Source organism: Equus asinus, chromosome X (genome assembly GCF_041296235.1).
Source record: "Equus asinus isolate D_3611 breed Donkey chromosome X, EquAss-T2T_v2, whole genome shotgun sequence".
Lineage (NCBI taxonomy): Eukaryota > Metazoa > Chordata > Mammalia > Perissodactyla > Equidae > Equus > Equus asinus.
In genome coordinates this window covers 135,685,571-135,701,391 of record NC_091820.1, presented here as the reverse complement: position 1 = coordinate 135,701,391, position 15,821 = coordinate 135,685,571, and the positions used below count along the sequence as shown (strand labels likewise).

The following is a 15,821-nucleotide window of genomic DNA, read 5'->3' as shown; positions in this document are numbered from 1 at the left end:
TGAATTTGTCTGTAATTTCTTCTCTGCTAAAATCTGAAATGCTAATGTAATTTTAATGTAATTTAATATAATAATGAGTCCATTCTAATTCACTCTTAGTATATAGTTTAGCACAAAAGACTTTTTATTGTTACCATGTCCAATTTATTTCATTCATTCATCCCCTCATTCATTCATTCAATAAATATGTGCTGGGCTCCTATTCCACACCAGGCCCTGGCTGGACCCTGGAAGGAGGAGAAAGAATACAGCCACACATCAGGCTTAGGCCCTGACCTTGAGCCTTGTGGTCCAGCAGAGAAGACAAGGCAGGGACCTAAATACTCAAGTGGAACGTGGTCACAGTGCCCCAGGAACAGTAGGGTGTTAGGATGGAGGCTCCAAGGAGGGGCAGAGGACATGCAGCTAGAAAGATAATTTAGGAGGCCTGCCCAGCTCTTGGCTTCTCATAATGACCAGGAAGGGGATCTAAGCCAGAAAGACTCCTGCTTCCCTGTCTCAGCTTGGCAGCAAGCTGGGGTGCAGCTTGGGGTGAGCCCTCGCTTCCCTCTGGGCCTGTTTTCTCAAGTGTGAGCTAAGAGCTTTGGACCTCACAAGCCCTACAGGCACGTCCAGGGTGAGGAGCCTGAGCCCGAGTGCTAGAAATCTGGGCTTCAAATTGCCGGCCTCTCAGTCATCTTTTTGTTATTTCCAAACACAGAGCAGTTCCCATCAGCTCAGCCTTGGTGTGAGAAGCATGGAAACTAGGAAGAAGGGTTGAACTTAGTAGGTGGCCAAACTACTTTCTGTTGCCCTCAAGTCTTGAGAACATCAATGAAAGACCTTTGTTCCCAATATGTCCCCAGGCAAGAGTGATGTCAATGCCAATAATGTCAAAATGTCCAGCAAACAAATATCCTTCTCTCTCATATTTCCCCCCTCCCCATCCCCTTTATCAGGTACAAAACAAAATATGCCAGAAGGGATGAAATATAGCTCCAGTGAGCTGAGAAGTACATTAACCGGAATGCAGAAGCTCTCTGGAGGGCCATTATGACTGGCCACTCTTGGGGTTTCCTGGATACCGCAGGGAACCAAGGTCCCTCTTGAGCAGCTTAGCAGGCAGATGGTTCTGCCACTCATGATGGCCTCTGAGCACTGGGCTGGAAGCCTCTGAGTGGAGAGGGCTGTGTGCCTGGAAGGAGTTGATTTCACCCTCTACCACACTTCTAGACACTTCCAAAGGGTCGGTGGTATTGATACCCACCCTCATGCTGACCTTGACCCTTAAACGCCTTTGAGGAGCAATGATGCATCAGGACTCCTCCTGGGCCTCACTCTCTGTATTCACTTCCTAAGGTTGCCATAAAAATTGCCACAAACTGGGTGGCTTAAAACAATCGAAATGTACTCTCTCACATTGTGGAGGCCCAAAGTCCAAAATTAAGGTGTCAACAGGGCCACACCCCTCGCAAAGGCTGTGGGCTACAATCTGCTCCATGGCTGTCTCCCAGCTTCTGGTGTCTGTAACCTTGGTGTTCCTTGGCCTGTAGCTTCATTGCTCGCATTAATGCCTCCACTTTCACATTTCCTTCTCCTCTTTTTCTCTCCTCTTCTCTCTCTCATAAGGATACTCGTCATTGGATGGAGAGCCCACCCTAAATCCAAAAGGATCTCAGTTCCAGATCCTTAACTTAATTACATCTGAAAAGACCCTTTTTCCAAATAAGGTCACATTCACAGGTTCTAGGTGGACACCCAGAGGGGTGTCTTTGGCAGCGACACCCCTCAATGCATTATACCCCTGTCAGAGGTGTTGCGTTTTTGAGAGCCAATTGGCAGAACTCAGACAAAGAGAGATTCTGGCCTGGGAAATTGGTGCTCTCATTACTTCTGTTGCACAAGAGCTTTCTGGAAGACTCAGCTCATAAGACTCCTTCCAACAGAGTAAAGCATGAACTCGAGTCAGGCTCCCTGAGTTTGCATCAGGGCTCTGTCACTTCCTAGCTGCTGTGTGACTCTAGGCAAATCACTTCACCTCTCTGTGCCTCAGTTTCCTCATCTTTAAAATAGGTATGATAACAGTGCCCACCCCAAAGGGGGAGTAAAGCTCTGTAAGTGTTTGCTATTATTCCCAGTATCCTGCTGTGATCACTACTCAGGCAAGCACATATCGTCCCACCCATATCCCCAGAAGCTGAATCATAAGTGGAACACATCAGCATTGGAAGCAATCCTAAAGACCATCGACTCTCCAACAGCCTCAGTCAAGAGAAAAATGGAAGCTCAAGGGCATAACTGACTAGGCATTTCCATGGATGCTCTTTTATATAGGAGGTGTCATGATAACGAGACTGTTTTTAAGCAAAGGAACCAGAATTTACACCATCAAGGAAATGTCTTCCTTCAAAGTCATCCCCTTGAGAGGCTTTACATGTCTTCTCACAGCTGCTGTTGCTGAAACCCTGTGGGGCTGTGGAGGCGGCCCTTGGAGACGGTTTATGAATCATACCACCCTTTGTAGCCAAATCCAGCCTACCCTGATTTAACCATCCACCTTCTCCATATTCTCTCAGAAAGCCTTTTGGGTTACCGACAGTCAAACCTACCCTCAAACGAGAAATAGCTGTTCCAGGAGTGGCTGGCCAACTCTAAAGGCAGACTCCCAAGACAAGCCCCACAGATGCCACGAGCACTGAGCACTCACTTAAAGCCCTACATGGGGGGTTTGAGGACGGTGAGCCTGCTGCCATTTCCCAGTACTGCCACATCCCTTACCTTACTTTGTCCTCAACAAGCCTGTGGCTGGATGCTTTACCATCCCTTTACTAGTGAGGTAACTAAGGACTGGAGAGGATGACCAGCTTTTCCAAGGTCACACAGCTAGCCCATGACAAAGAAGAGAGCTGAACTCAGACTTTCTGCTTCCAAATTTATCAATCTTTCCGCCATCCCAGGATGAACACATGGCATTTCTAACATGTTTAAAAATAATTTTCTGATTGTCTACTTTGTCCTTATTCCCAGTTTGAACTCGGGAAAAACAAGGATTGGTCTGCTGTATTCTCCAGGCTGAGCTGGATGCCTTGCTTTGCAATCAGCAACTGTGTGTGCAAGTGCTAAGAAATGCCAGGGCAGTGTGGCGCCTCTGGCCTTTAACATGTCCTAGTCTTTGGAGTTCTAGCTTTACCTCTTGCTATCTGTAAAATGAGCATAGCGATAACAGAAGGAAGAGGGCTGGCCTCAAAGGGATTTTTAGGAATCTTGATTTTTCCTAGGATTAGCAATTGGAAGTATTCTCCAGTGGAGCGACACAGGGGTACCTCTGAGTTGTCCTACAAATAGCAGCACCAGCCCAGGACGAGGTGGCACTCGGAGTCCTGCCACATAAGTAAATGAGCCTGGATGGGTCACTAGCAGAAGATGCTAGAGAGCAGACGGACGCAGAGATGTGCACGTGATTCCTGAGGCTGAACCAAGGCTGCTCTTCACAGTGGCTTTATGAAACTGGAACAAAGTAAGACAGGGAGAGAGGCAAGGGGGAGGGGCACAAGTGCATTTTCTTATTCTATGTAGAAAAATAGGACATTTTAGGATGGAAAGAGGCCAGAAAGCCCACTGAGAGCTGCCTCCTCTTTTCCAAACCCTGAGTTCTGGCATAGTCTAATTTCTCTCCTAACACTTATCAAACCATTTTTAAAAGCAAAAACAACCATTCTCACTAGTGGCTTCTATTAGCGCCGGTGGTGGATTTTCCTGGGCTGTAACCATCCTCTCTGGGAGGAGATGGCAGTGCCTTTCCCTGGGTGCTGAGCTGCCCTGGTGAGGCCATTCCTCACCGGGCCTAAGCTGCAGGGCCTTACTGTCCTTTCCTCAGTCTCCTGGGGCCTGTGGTTCTCACTCCCCAGCAAGCCATGCTTGCCACTGTCCATCCCATTTCAGAATAAAATCCTAGTCCCTGGATCATTGAAAGGGAAATCTTTTCTCCCAGGAGGACCTGGAGCCTTTGCACATCCTTCTCCACAGGAAAACTCCCCCTCACCCTATAGAGAAAAGGTGCCTAGGCCTCCCTGGGACTTTCATTTTCCCATGAGGCTTTGCTGCGAACTTGGAGAAAATTCCTGGACCCAATGTGAGGTTGGCTATTTCTGCTTTTTTTCTCCTAAGGCTCTGTCCCATCATGCTAGTTTCTGGCCTGTGCCAGAGCTAGTTCATAAAGACAGACTGTTTTTAATCATCAGTTACCTTGCTGAGTGTTTGGGCTTACTTCCTAGTCCCAGCTGTGAGAATTAAATCAAACCAGTCCTGGTGAGGAGCCTAGAATGTCCTATGCTTTGCCTTGACAGGCCCCCCACCCCGTGAATAAAGTTCTGTGTTGGAGAAGACTGTGGAGACAAAGAGAACAGATAGGGACCAGCTTCACCACTGCATCACGGCCAGAAGTGTGCTGTCTCTCGCCTCCAGGAAGGTACCTTTGCAGGGCCGGGCACCCTCCACTGGGCTCCAGCATTGCCAAGTGCAGACTCTACCATCGCCCTTGCCATGCTGTACCCTAATTGTCTGTCTACTCATCTCCTAACCCCAGGAGGCAGAGGGAGGTCTTTGAGGAGGGGTCCACACTCTTAGTGTCACTAGTCTACCCAGAATAGAGTAGAAGGCCTGACTGGAGCAGGTGTCCTGTAAATAAATATTGTTTGAATGAATGAGGAAAAATGTAGCCAAGGAACCTTTAATATGGTGTCCAGGTGAAAATAAACAAACCACCAAGAGAGAATTCGGTCAGCAGGTCTATCGGTCCCTGGTAGCACCTGCCCCTCACAGCCAGGCTCAGGGCCTCTCCCCACAGTCCTAGCTCTGACCTTACCCTAGCCCCAAAGGATCCACTCAGCAGCTTCTCTCTTGCTGCCCCAGAGCAGGCAGTCAGTGGGGCTGGGGGAGCCTCATTCCCCTGAGCCTACAGACCCACAGCCTTTCTCCACCCCAGCTATATTGGCCACGTCCACATAGATGAGCTTCTGCCTGGAGCCCTGCCCTAAGCCCCAGTGTGTTTGGATCAGGTCCTGTCTCCTTGCCCAGCTTTTGTACGGCTCTTCCACCACAGGTGATAGTCCTCTTCTCCCCACCAGCTGCTGGCAGGTTTTTGCTGTGAACGGTTCAGCATCTGGTAATGTACCTCCAAGCTCTGTACTTCCAGTGTCCCCAGGCTCCCACTGCCATTCTGACCCACAAGACGAGCCCCACCTTAGGTACAAATGTCTGCACAAGCCGCACCTACGTTTCCTCTCCACTTTTGGCAATGCCCGGGCCTTCTCGGCAGCTTTGGAAGGGATCTCTCTCTACAGCCCCAGCTGCCTACTCGTCGCCACCAGTCCAACTTAATAAGGATGCAGCCAAGCCCACAACTGAACCCATCCAGGATACTGCCAGGGACTGGAAGCTGCTCCCCCAAACCCGAAGAGGACAAAGCACTAAGCATCAAACGGAAGCTCTGCCAAGATCATCCCTATGTCAGATTTAGTGGAGCACCTGTCACCAAACCTTTCTCATCGCCTCCCATCACCACTCAATTACGTTGTTCAAAAGCAGCTCTTCCTGGAAGAGACACAGTTTTCCTTATACACCAATGAGATCCAAGTGGACAGCTTCACCAGAGTACTAACTGAGATCATTGCAAACTGACCTCTATCAACACACCTTCAGTAAGAGCCACTGTTTCCAGTGGTTGGAGCCTCTCTGAACTACTCTCCTCAGGGCCCCATCTCGGGGCAGACTCAGGGCAAGGCTTCAATGTGAAAAATGTCCTTTGGCACTTTAGGATGTAAGTTCCCTTGAATGGGGCCCAGGAAAAGTCCATCTATGCTGCAGTATCCTCTATGGTGGTAAGATAAATACCACCAGCCCAATAATGACCCTTTATTGAGTACCCACCATGTGCCTCACCCTGTGCCTGGCCCTTCCCATTTACTCCTCTGAAACACTTTACAGAAGGGTGAAGTGACTTGCCCAAGGTCATGCAGCTAGTAAGGGGGAAAGAATCAGGATTACGACCCAGGTCTCTCTGACACCAAAGTCTCAGCTCTCATAGCCACGTAGATTATCTCCCTTTCATTGGGCTAGCTCAACCTGTCTGAATCAGAAGTTTCAAAACAACACAAGAAGATGGAGTCCTTGAGGATTCAAGATGTTGGAATATGGGGAGAAGTCATAGCTACTGGTTTCCCCAACAGAGCACTGTGGGTCTGTCTGTTGGTAGGCGAGCATGACGCAGCTACTTATGATCCAAACTTAGACATGCTGATAGCAGTGATCCAGTTACTCGAGCTGCTCAACAGACTGAGCTCCCTGAGGGTAGGCACCGGGTCTGATTCGCCTCACGATACACTGTAGCACGGAGTACAAGGCTTGAAATAGAACAGCAGTTTGGGCAGGATCCATGACGAGTACCACAAGGGAGGGCTGAAAGGCCACGGGGACTCGGAGGAGAAATGATCACATCAGGCTGGGGATCCAGATGGACTTTCTTTGAGCTGGGTCTTGAAGTATAAGGTCTGGTTTTAGACAGGTGAACACAAGGGAAGAGATGTCGTAGGTAGAGGGACAAGCAGAAGTAAAGACTCAGATAGTTTCAGGGTAAGAGCAAAGCCTCCATCTGCCTGGAGCACAGGATGTGCAGGGAGGATGAGGTGAAAGGTTGGAGGGGAGGTTGGGGCTGGACTGTGCATGATGGAATTGCAGTGTTCACAGCCACTGACAACTGAGCAGCCAGGATGGGTCAAGCGCTGGACCAGATGCTCTGCATTTATTATTTTCTCTTCAATCCTCAAACAGCTCCATGAGGCATTACTATCTCCCTTTGACAGATGGAAAAACAGAGGCTCAGGAAGAAAAGTATAGTAATTTTCCAAGGTCACATAGGAGATAGAGCAGGCATTCAAACTCAGATCTGCTTGATCTAAAGCCAACCATCTTCCCCACTGTTCTACACTGAAGGGATGAGTTAGGGGAGGTCTTGAATGTCAGGTAGAGGAGGTCTTGCTCCTGGGAGGTGATGAAAAGCAGGGCATGAGGTTGAAAGACCGAAATCTGAGAATGGGAAGACTCCCAGCTTTTGGTAGTAGCAACTATTCTAACTGCACTATCAAAATGACCTCAACTTGAGGCATCTTGGAGCCTAGGTTTTATTAGGACAAAGGGGATGTGAGGAGTGGAAGCTTTCTAGGAAGCCAAACCTCACAGCAAGGCTAAGAGGAGTACCAAGGTGAAGTTTCTATAGAACTGACCGTTTCCAGCATTATCTGGTAGCAGCCAAATGGAGGAAAAACATCAGCCCTTAAGATGTGATTTGTAATGATCAACAATGAGTTTCCTGTATATTTAAATCAGATCCATTAGAAATATGTCAACTTTCATCTAAATGCCTTCATCCACCTGATTGGGAGGCTCTTTGGGAAACTGTCCTGAGTCTGTGGCCTTGTGTCTATTTGCTCTCAGAGCTGGTTGGGCCAGGGAGACCGTCTCTAGAATTGTCCCAGGCAGAGGCCTCCTGTGATGGCATCTGTTTGTGCCTCCGAGGGTCAGGATGCCTGAGGCCTAGAGGACTGTGAGATAGGATCCCACTGCTCTCCCTCCAGATCTCTTGCTATTTGCCCGCAACACTGGCCTGTTCTCTAGCAAATGCTAGGCTTGAGTAGACCAGAGCTGCAAGTGGAGCTGGTGGTCGAAAGGCTGGGCCTACAGAAATGTGGAAATTCCTACCTACAAAGGCCCAGTGAAATGCGAAATCTCTGGAAAGTGTGCTCAGTCTGCACCATAGAGCGGGCTGCCTTAGACTAGAAGGGGCTGGATAGAGCATCTGGGCCAACTCCACATGGTACAGATGGGGAAAGTAAGAGGAGCCAGGGAGGGCAGCTGGCTCCCTCCAGGTCACTGAGTGTACTAAGCTGCTCTCTGGACTAAAGCCCAGGGCTCATAAGTTCTTAAGAACAATTCTACATGTTCCAAATGACTTCTTTCAGATGAGTTGTTTTGATCCAAATCACCTAAAAATAGAACTATCGCCTGGTTTTGCTCTGTAGACAATTTCTAGCTTCTTTACTTAATAACAATAACAATAATAGTAATAGTAATACACTGTGTTCCTTAAAACAGTTCACAACAGCTTGCATATGCATTTTCCCCTGGACTCTTCACAGCCCCTGTGAGGTTGGCAGAGCAGGGATTTTCAAGCCCATTTTACTAAGCAGAAAACTGAGGCTCCAAGGAGCTAAGAAACTCACCCAAGGTCAAGTGGTAGAACTCAAAGTTGAATTCTATTCCAAGCCCAGTGCTCTCTCCACTCCCATGGCCTTCTCTGTGAGAGGTACCGGTGAAATGGTTTTCTGCAAAACTGAATTGTGGTGTTTTCCAAGCTGCTCTCAGTTGAGATAGTATTTGCATGTGGCCTTGTCCCCTCAGCAGCTTCCTAGAAACCACACCCCTAGCCACCTGGGGCCCAGCACAACAGCTCTAAGTCCCAACTAATGCCTCACTCTGCTCCAAGATCACTTTGGGACTTGAGCTGGCTCTTCCACACCTCCCTCTGTGGATGAAAAGACTCACATGCAAATAAAATGGGACATTTGTATTTGCATTGGGAGAGAAGCAGCCAGATCAAATATGATGACCACATTAACTAAATATTACAGGCATTTCCTTTCCAGTTTTCCTGCCTATCACCCACTCAATCTGGTGTAGAATGGCCATGCAGGAATGTGATAAATATTTTTTCCTTCCTAAACTGGAATTTAGCATGAATAGAGAAGGATTCAAGTGAGAAAGTTAGCTGTTGAAATCTTTGCTTTCATTGGGCCAAGCATCTGTGGGAAGGAGTTAGGGTTGTTCAGGATCGAGCTACGGCTGGGGGGAGAAATCTAGGTGTGATGCAGATTTTTAAAGCAGGCTTAGTCAAAATCCACAGCTGGGACACATACTATCTTTGTTGTGCTTCAGGTTACTCAGAAGCAGATGGGCCAAAAGGTGGAAAATCTTTATGAAGAAATAGGTTTGCACCTAGATGCTGCTTGACTGCTTAAAAGCATGATACTTCTCCCTGGAATGTGAGTCTAAGGACAATGAATGGGCGTCTGCTCCGGGCTTACAAAACGGTTGATCAGCAGTAGGCGTGAGGCAGGCATAGGCAGGACCCACACAAATCCCTCAATAGGGCTGGCAAGAGAGCAGTTCCTACCCTGATCAGAAGGCCTTTCAGCATCCTGATCGCACAGCTCGAATTGATAGGCCTGGATGCAGGAAGGTTTTGAGGGAGAAGGGAGCTCAGAGATGGGATAGGTCCACTCCTTCAATGGGAAGCTAGAGGAACCAAGGTCCAGAGAGGGGCAGGGACTTGTGCAAAACCAAGAGCAAGGCAGGGCGAAGCTGGGCCAGGGCTCAGGCCACCAGACCCTGGGGCCTTTGTGCTTCTCCCTGCTCCAGGGTGACTCTCACCACTTCTGGCCACAGACTAGGGGTGGATGAGCTGCCTCCTTTATCTCTTGTGGCTTGTCCTGATGGGAACCCCTTTCCAGAGCTTAGGAGGAAGAAACTGATGGCACTGATGACAATGTCCCCAGCAAAGAGGAGCTATGAGCAGATCTAGGACCTGTTTGCAATAGAAACAAGAGAAGAACCACCTTCTGACAAAGCCTTTCCCACTGGACGGCCCTTCCTTGTTAGATATGCTCTGTTCAAAGTTCATCAACTCTGCACTTCACTCCTGGGCCTCAGCTCCACCAGCTCTGTCTGTGGGTCTGATGGGCCCACGTTTAACTCCAGGCAGCAAGCTTCTAGAAGATAGAGTGAACGGGTGGCACTTGGAATGTGTTTTTTTTTTTTATTAAGATTATGATAGTTTACAACCTTGTGAAATTTCAGTTGTACATTATTGTTAGTCATGTTGTAGGTGCACCACTTCACCCTTTGTGCCCTCCCCCACCCCCCCTTTCCCCTGGTAACAACCAATCAGTTCTCTCTGTCTCTATGTTTAACTTCCATCTATGAGTGGAGTCATACAGAGTTCGTCTTTCTCTACGTGGCTTATTTCACTTAACACAATACCCTCAAGGTCCATCCACGTTGTTGTGAATGGGACGATTTTGTCCTTTTTTATGGCTGAGTAGTATTCCATTGTATATATATACACCATATCTTCTTAATCCAATCATCAGTTGCTGGGAATGTGGCTTTTTGAGTGACAGACAGCACCTATCCTCCTGCTGTGTGTGTGTGTGTGTGAATGAGTGAGTGAGAGAGACAGAGAAAGAGAGAGAGAGAGAGAAAATGAGGTGGCAGTAGCCACTGATAATCCAATAATCCAAAAGGGAGTTTTGAAGGGAGAACCTGACTGAAGCGTTGAGGGGGCAGGGGTTCTCAGGATTTGCAGTGTGAAGTGACTGAAAACAGTGGGACTTTCATGAAGGAAGTGAGGTGGCACCTTAAGTTTGGCCTATGTGCCAAGTAGGACACTAGGGTTGTGGGTTAACTTGGGGAATGTACACCTTACAAAGAACTTCCTGACATGCTCCCTTGTTTAACTTTCCCAGTAATCCTGAGCCTATGTGTATGTGTTGGGGGGTGTTACCCCTATTTAATTAATGATGAAATTGAGGCTCAGAAAGCTTAAGTAACCCCCAAGGGTCACACAGCAAACATGTGGTAGAGCTAGAACTCAAACACAGGTCTTCAGCCTCCCTTATCCTATTCTCTTTTCACTATACACAGCAGACAGCTCTGCACCTTTCTTCCTCCCCACAAACCTATGCCTGCTGCCTGCTGTTCCTCCTCCCAGCACTCTGGACTTCGGGCTCACAGCCCCATTCCTCTGCCCCTACACCCCTAGCCCTGGCCCAGCGCTCAGCTCCACAGCCTGGCCCTGCCTGGGCCACTCCACATGGATGCTGATGAAAAGCAGATCATTGACATTTCCTTAGCCTCTACTCACCTTCTACAACCGGCTTTTTTTTTGCTTTTCTTTTCTGTCCCTTCCATAAGGTGAGGAAATCTTTTTTTACCCTCAGTCCTGGATATAAAAGGAACAGCTAGACGCCCCCCCCCCCCCCCCCCCCCGCCGAATTCACAGGCACAGCTGGCAGAAGGACTTGCAGTGGAAGACCACTGCCCCCTTTGCCCATTTATTGAGTCACTTGCATTTCATTCAGTTGACACTTATTGAATGAGGGTGGTTTTAGGCCAGCCCTCATGTCAGCCTCTGCCAGGACACGAGATTAAGACAGTCCAAGCTTGGCTGGCTCCACAGCCTTTCCCTGGATATTCTCAGTTTAATTCCATAATCATGCCTGGCAAGAGTTATCATCCCGTTTTATGGAAAAAGGAACCGAGCCCTATGGAGAGATGTGACTTGTCTGTCCATAATCAGAAAGCCAGTAAGTAACTCAGCTTGGATTCAAATTCAGCTCTCTCTGAGCCCTAAGCCTATGTTCCTTTGACTCACTAGCTTGGGCAGGGAAGGAGAGAGACAGGAAGAAGTTTACGGGGATCTCTCCTTCTCCCAAAGGGGATCTGGGCCAGACCAGAGGAAGCAAGGGGCCTGGGCTTCTCAACTAGAAGAACCAATGGCCAAGCTGACAAAGAACCACATGGAACCACATGGCTGTGGGTTTAAATCCATGTCTGCCTCTTACTAGTGGTCTGCTCAATTAAAGGCAGGCCTTGGTAGTGGTAGTCTTGACTGGCAATGTGCAGTGTGGTCAAGAGAAGAAAGGCTAGAATGGGCACCCCTGCTCTGTGTCCCAACTGCATTCCGCATAGAACCTCCATCCCCTTATGGCTCTTATTATCCTAAACTTCCATTATCCATTGTTATACTGAATTTTGTGCTCCCCCTCTAAATTCGTATGTTGAAGTCTAGTACCTAAGAATGTGACACCTTGATTTTGGACTGCCAACCTCCAAAACTGGAGACAATAAATTCTGTTGTTCAAGCCACTCAGCCTATGTTACTTTATTACAGCAATCCTAGCAAATGAATAATCCCATATACAGAGATATATCTTCCCTCCTGGGCTGTGAGCTCCTTGAAGGCAGGAGCCCAGCCCCAGTTCAGTGCCTGGTGCCCAGTGGATGGTCAGTCAAGAGTTGCTGAAGGTGACCTTGCCTGGGGTGGGTGGAGGAGGATATCAGCCTGGGCGGCAGCAGCCCCATTCCTCTCAGGACAGGTCTAGGGGGCCCACCGGCTGGTCCCTCCCTCCTTAGATTTTCTGCCAGTCAAAGAGGACATCCTTCTTCAGGGAAGAGGGCGTGAGCAGCTACAGCCACCTGCTGAAAAGCCACTAGTAAAGAGCCTGGGTAGCCCGTGTTCCTGGATACTCCAGGTCATTCTGGGAAATATTTAGTGCTAGCAAACAGCATGGGGTAAGGGCCTTGAGAATCAGGGTCTGGTCTCATTCTGCCCTGATCTGAGAGGAAACGAACTCTCTGGGGATTGGAGAAGGCTTCACAAAGTTGGGGATGTCAGAGCCGTGGCTTGAAAAATGCTTAGGAAAGGACAGTGGGGAAGGGGAGGAGAATTCCACAAAATAGGAATTGCACAAACAAGGTAAAGCAATGTGAAGGTACATGGGATGCTTGCTCGGGGATCAAAAGCAAGTCTGGGATGGCTGAAGCACGAGGATTTTGAGAAGGGGTGGGTGAGATCTTGGAGAACTGAGTAGGAAGTAGAATGTTGGGGTGAGGAGGGCCCTGAACACCAGGCCTAGGTTGGGAGTTCATTCTGCAGTCAGTGGAGACCCAGGCCTTCTGAGTGAGAGGTATGACTTCATAGTGGGAAGAATGTCCTTCACACCAGGACAGTGTTGGGGAGAGCTTGAAGCAAGGGAGACAAGTGACAGGGCTCTTGCTAGTACCCATGTAAGACATAAGTAGCCTGAGCCCCAGAAGTCGAATGGTTAGTGGCAGCTGAGGGAGAGTGAGGAGTTTCTAACTGGGCAGCTGGGGATATGGTGGGCCTCCTGACCAAGACCTAAAACTGTCCAGCCCTGCCTGTGTGCTCTCAAGGTCAGAGGAACTCCCATTCTCTCCACAGAGCCCACTGCCAAGCTCAGCCCAAGGGCCCAACATTGAGTAAAGAGTCTCTCAGGAAAGGTTTATGGACCAAACTAATTTGCAGAAGAAGGAACGAATGCTAAGCTCCTGTTTTAACACTGTAGAAAGACCCTCTGCCCCATAAAAGACACAGGGAATGAAAGTGGGAAGACGTCCCTGTGAAAAGCAGCCAATATTTAAATACAAAACTTCAGAAGCACTCACGGAAGTCAGTTCCTAATAGCAAAGAGGAGTTTAAACTTATGAAGTGTAATAGCTCACTGTGATTTACATGGTCATGCAGCAGGGAGGAGAGTTCATCTAAAGTGAACCAGCTCCATCTAGCAGCATTAATCATTGATGGCTTTGCATCTATTTCAGCCTAATAATACAGGGAAAAAAAGCCTTTTCAGGGCCTTTCCTTTTCAAGGAAAAGACTGCTTTCATAGTGTCACCCTTTGCCTATCTCCAATAGGCCCCAAGATGAGTATTTATCCTGAGCCCCCTTCTCTGGAAGTTCTGCAAAGCCTTCAGGGGTGTGCAACATGAGCCTCATCCCCTGGCAAGAAGTTAGGTCTCAGCAAGTTGCCACAGAAGAAAGGATGTGCCTATGAGACCTTCGCCCTAGTATACATGCTCTGGCATACAAACGACATTCCATGGCACAGATGAGAAGCTTGATCAGTAAGAGAGGACTTGCAGTTCTTCAGAAATTTGTACTCAGCAGAGCAGGAAAGGCCTTCAAAGACTGTGGTTCACAGAGGGGAGTAGCTAGCACAGATTGGTGGGAGAGCTATGAGTACAAACCAGAGCTCTTGACTCCCAGGCCCAGGCTTCTTCCACTGCACCATGCTGCCTGCCTTTCAGGCTAGACCCACAAATCCAACCAGTTTAACCATCTTGATAGAATTGTCTAGTAGAGTCAGCAACCATTAATTTCGCTAATTTCTTTTCTTACTCAAAAGATGGATGACTAGTTGTTCAAATAGTTCCTTGACTATGGTTGGGCATGGAGGGCTTTTTGACTGGAGGTTGTCTGTCACAGTTAAATGACCCATCAAAGAGCAACAGAGTAAGAACAGGCCTAAGTGGTACATACAGACAATAGAATGCTATTCCGCAATAAAAAGAAATGAGCTATCAAGCCAAGAAAAGACATGCAGGAACCTTAAATGCATATTGCTAGGTGAAAGAAGTCAGCATGAACAAGCTACATATTGTATGGTTCAATTTATATGACATTCTGGCAAAGGCAAAACTATGGAGACAAAAAAAAGCTCAGTGGTTGGCAGGAGTTTGGGTGGTGAGTGATGAAGGGGTGGAGCACAGGGGATATTTAGGGCAGTGAAACTATTCCGTTTGATTCTACGTCAGACATATGACTTTATGCATTTGTCAAAAAACACAGACTTGTACAACACAAAGAATGAACCCGAATGCAAACTATGGATTCGAGTTAAGGCTAATGTATCAATATTGGCTCATCAATTGTAACAAATGCACCACACCAATACAAAATGTTAATAATATGGGAAACATTGGGAGTATATGGAAACCCTGAACCTTCTGCTCAGTTTTTCTGTAAACCTAAAAGTGCTCTGAAAAATAAAGTCTATTAATTAAAAAAAAAACCAATAGGCCTAAGGAAGCAGTATAGGGATGAAAAGCTTCTGTTCCACAACAGACGAAAACGAAAATGACTGGCAGACTCTGAAACCCTGGCTAAAACTCTTCACCAACACATGTAGATGAACACTAAACAATTTGGTCACATATTTAAATATTTAGGAATATCCATACATAGGCATTATGTAGTCATGGTCTTCTGTGATATGCCCCAGAAACATACAAAAATGGAAAAAGCAAAACAAAGTAGAAACTCACAGGACAGTTGTCATTCTATACTTATCAAGCCACTTCAGAATATTCTCTTTCAATCTAGACCAACTGCACTAATCCTAGGATTTTCCCACTGAAGGCACAAGATGTGGGTATATATCAGAAAGTGGAACTCTTTAGACAGTCATTGTTCTTCTTTAGCTTAGGTCTTTTTGCTAAGCCCTTGAGTGCCTAGGACACGGAGCAAACAAACAGATATGGTAATAAAAACACAAAAGAAAACAGTAGACAAACACCACTGGGTTGATTTTATATGCACAATTGACAATTATGTAACATCGCACTCAGACTAAATTCTACACACAGTTCAAGGTGCTTCAGCATAAGCATCATTAGCTCCCCATGGGGGACCACTTTCAGGTAGTTCAAGAGATCCCTCAAAAAACATTCTTTTCATGAGAGAGAGGATTTAGTATTACAGAGACGGCAATTCTTCCCAAATTAATCCATAAATTCATTTCAATTCCAATAAAAATCCTAACAGATTTTCTTTCATCAAACTTGACAAGCTGACCATAACATTTACATGGAAGAAAAAAGGGCCAAGGATAGTCAAAACACTCATGAAGAAGAATGAAAGAATGAACAGGGGCTCACATTATGAGATAGCAATATTAATTATAAACCTATAGTAATAAAACCATATGGTATTAGCTCAGAAAGTGACCCACAGATGTAGGGAAACTTGATACATGACAATGGTAGAACAACAGATAGGCAGGGAAAGTATAGACTATTTAATAAATGGTGCTTACATAATTGGATAGCCACGTGAGAAAAAAATAAATCCTATACAAAATTAAGTTCCAGGTGACTTATAAAGCAATATGTAAAAGTAAAACATTAAAAAATTTAAAAGAAAATATAGG

General features: G+C 47.0%; 1 long non-coding RNA gene across 2 annotated transcripts in view; it reads right to left on the bottom strand.

Moving 5' to 3' along the window:
- LOC106834964 (uncharacterized) overlaps window positions 1-10,976 on the bottom strand; it is a 145,364-nt gene extending 134,388 nt beyond the window's left edge. The window contains exon 1 of one of the 2 annotated variants that reach the window (XR_011499554.1): window positions 8,256-10,976. This is a non-coding gene — a long non-coding RNA (uncharacterized lncRNA). The remainder of the gene's footprint in view (window positions 1-8,255) is intronic. The other variant, XR_011499556.1, reaches the window with a different exon arrangement.
- Between the last annotated feature and the right edge of the window lie 4,845 nt (window positions 10,977-15,821).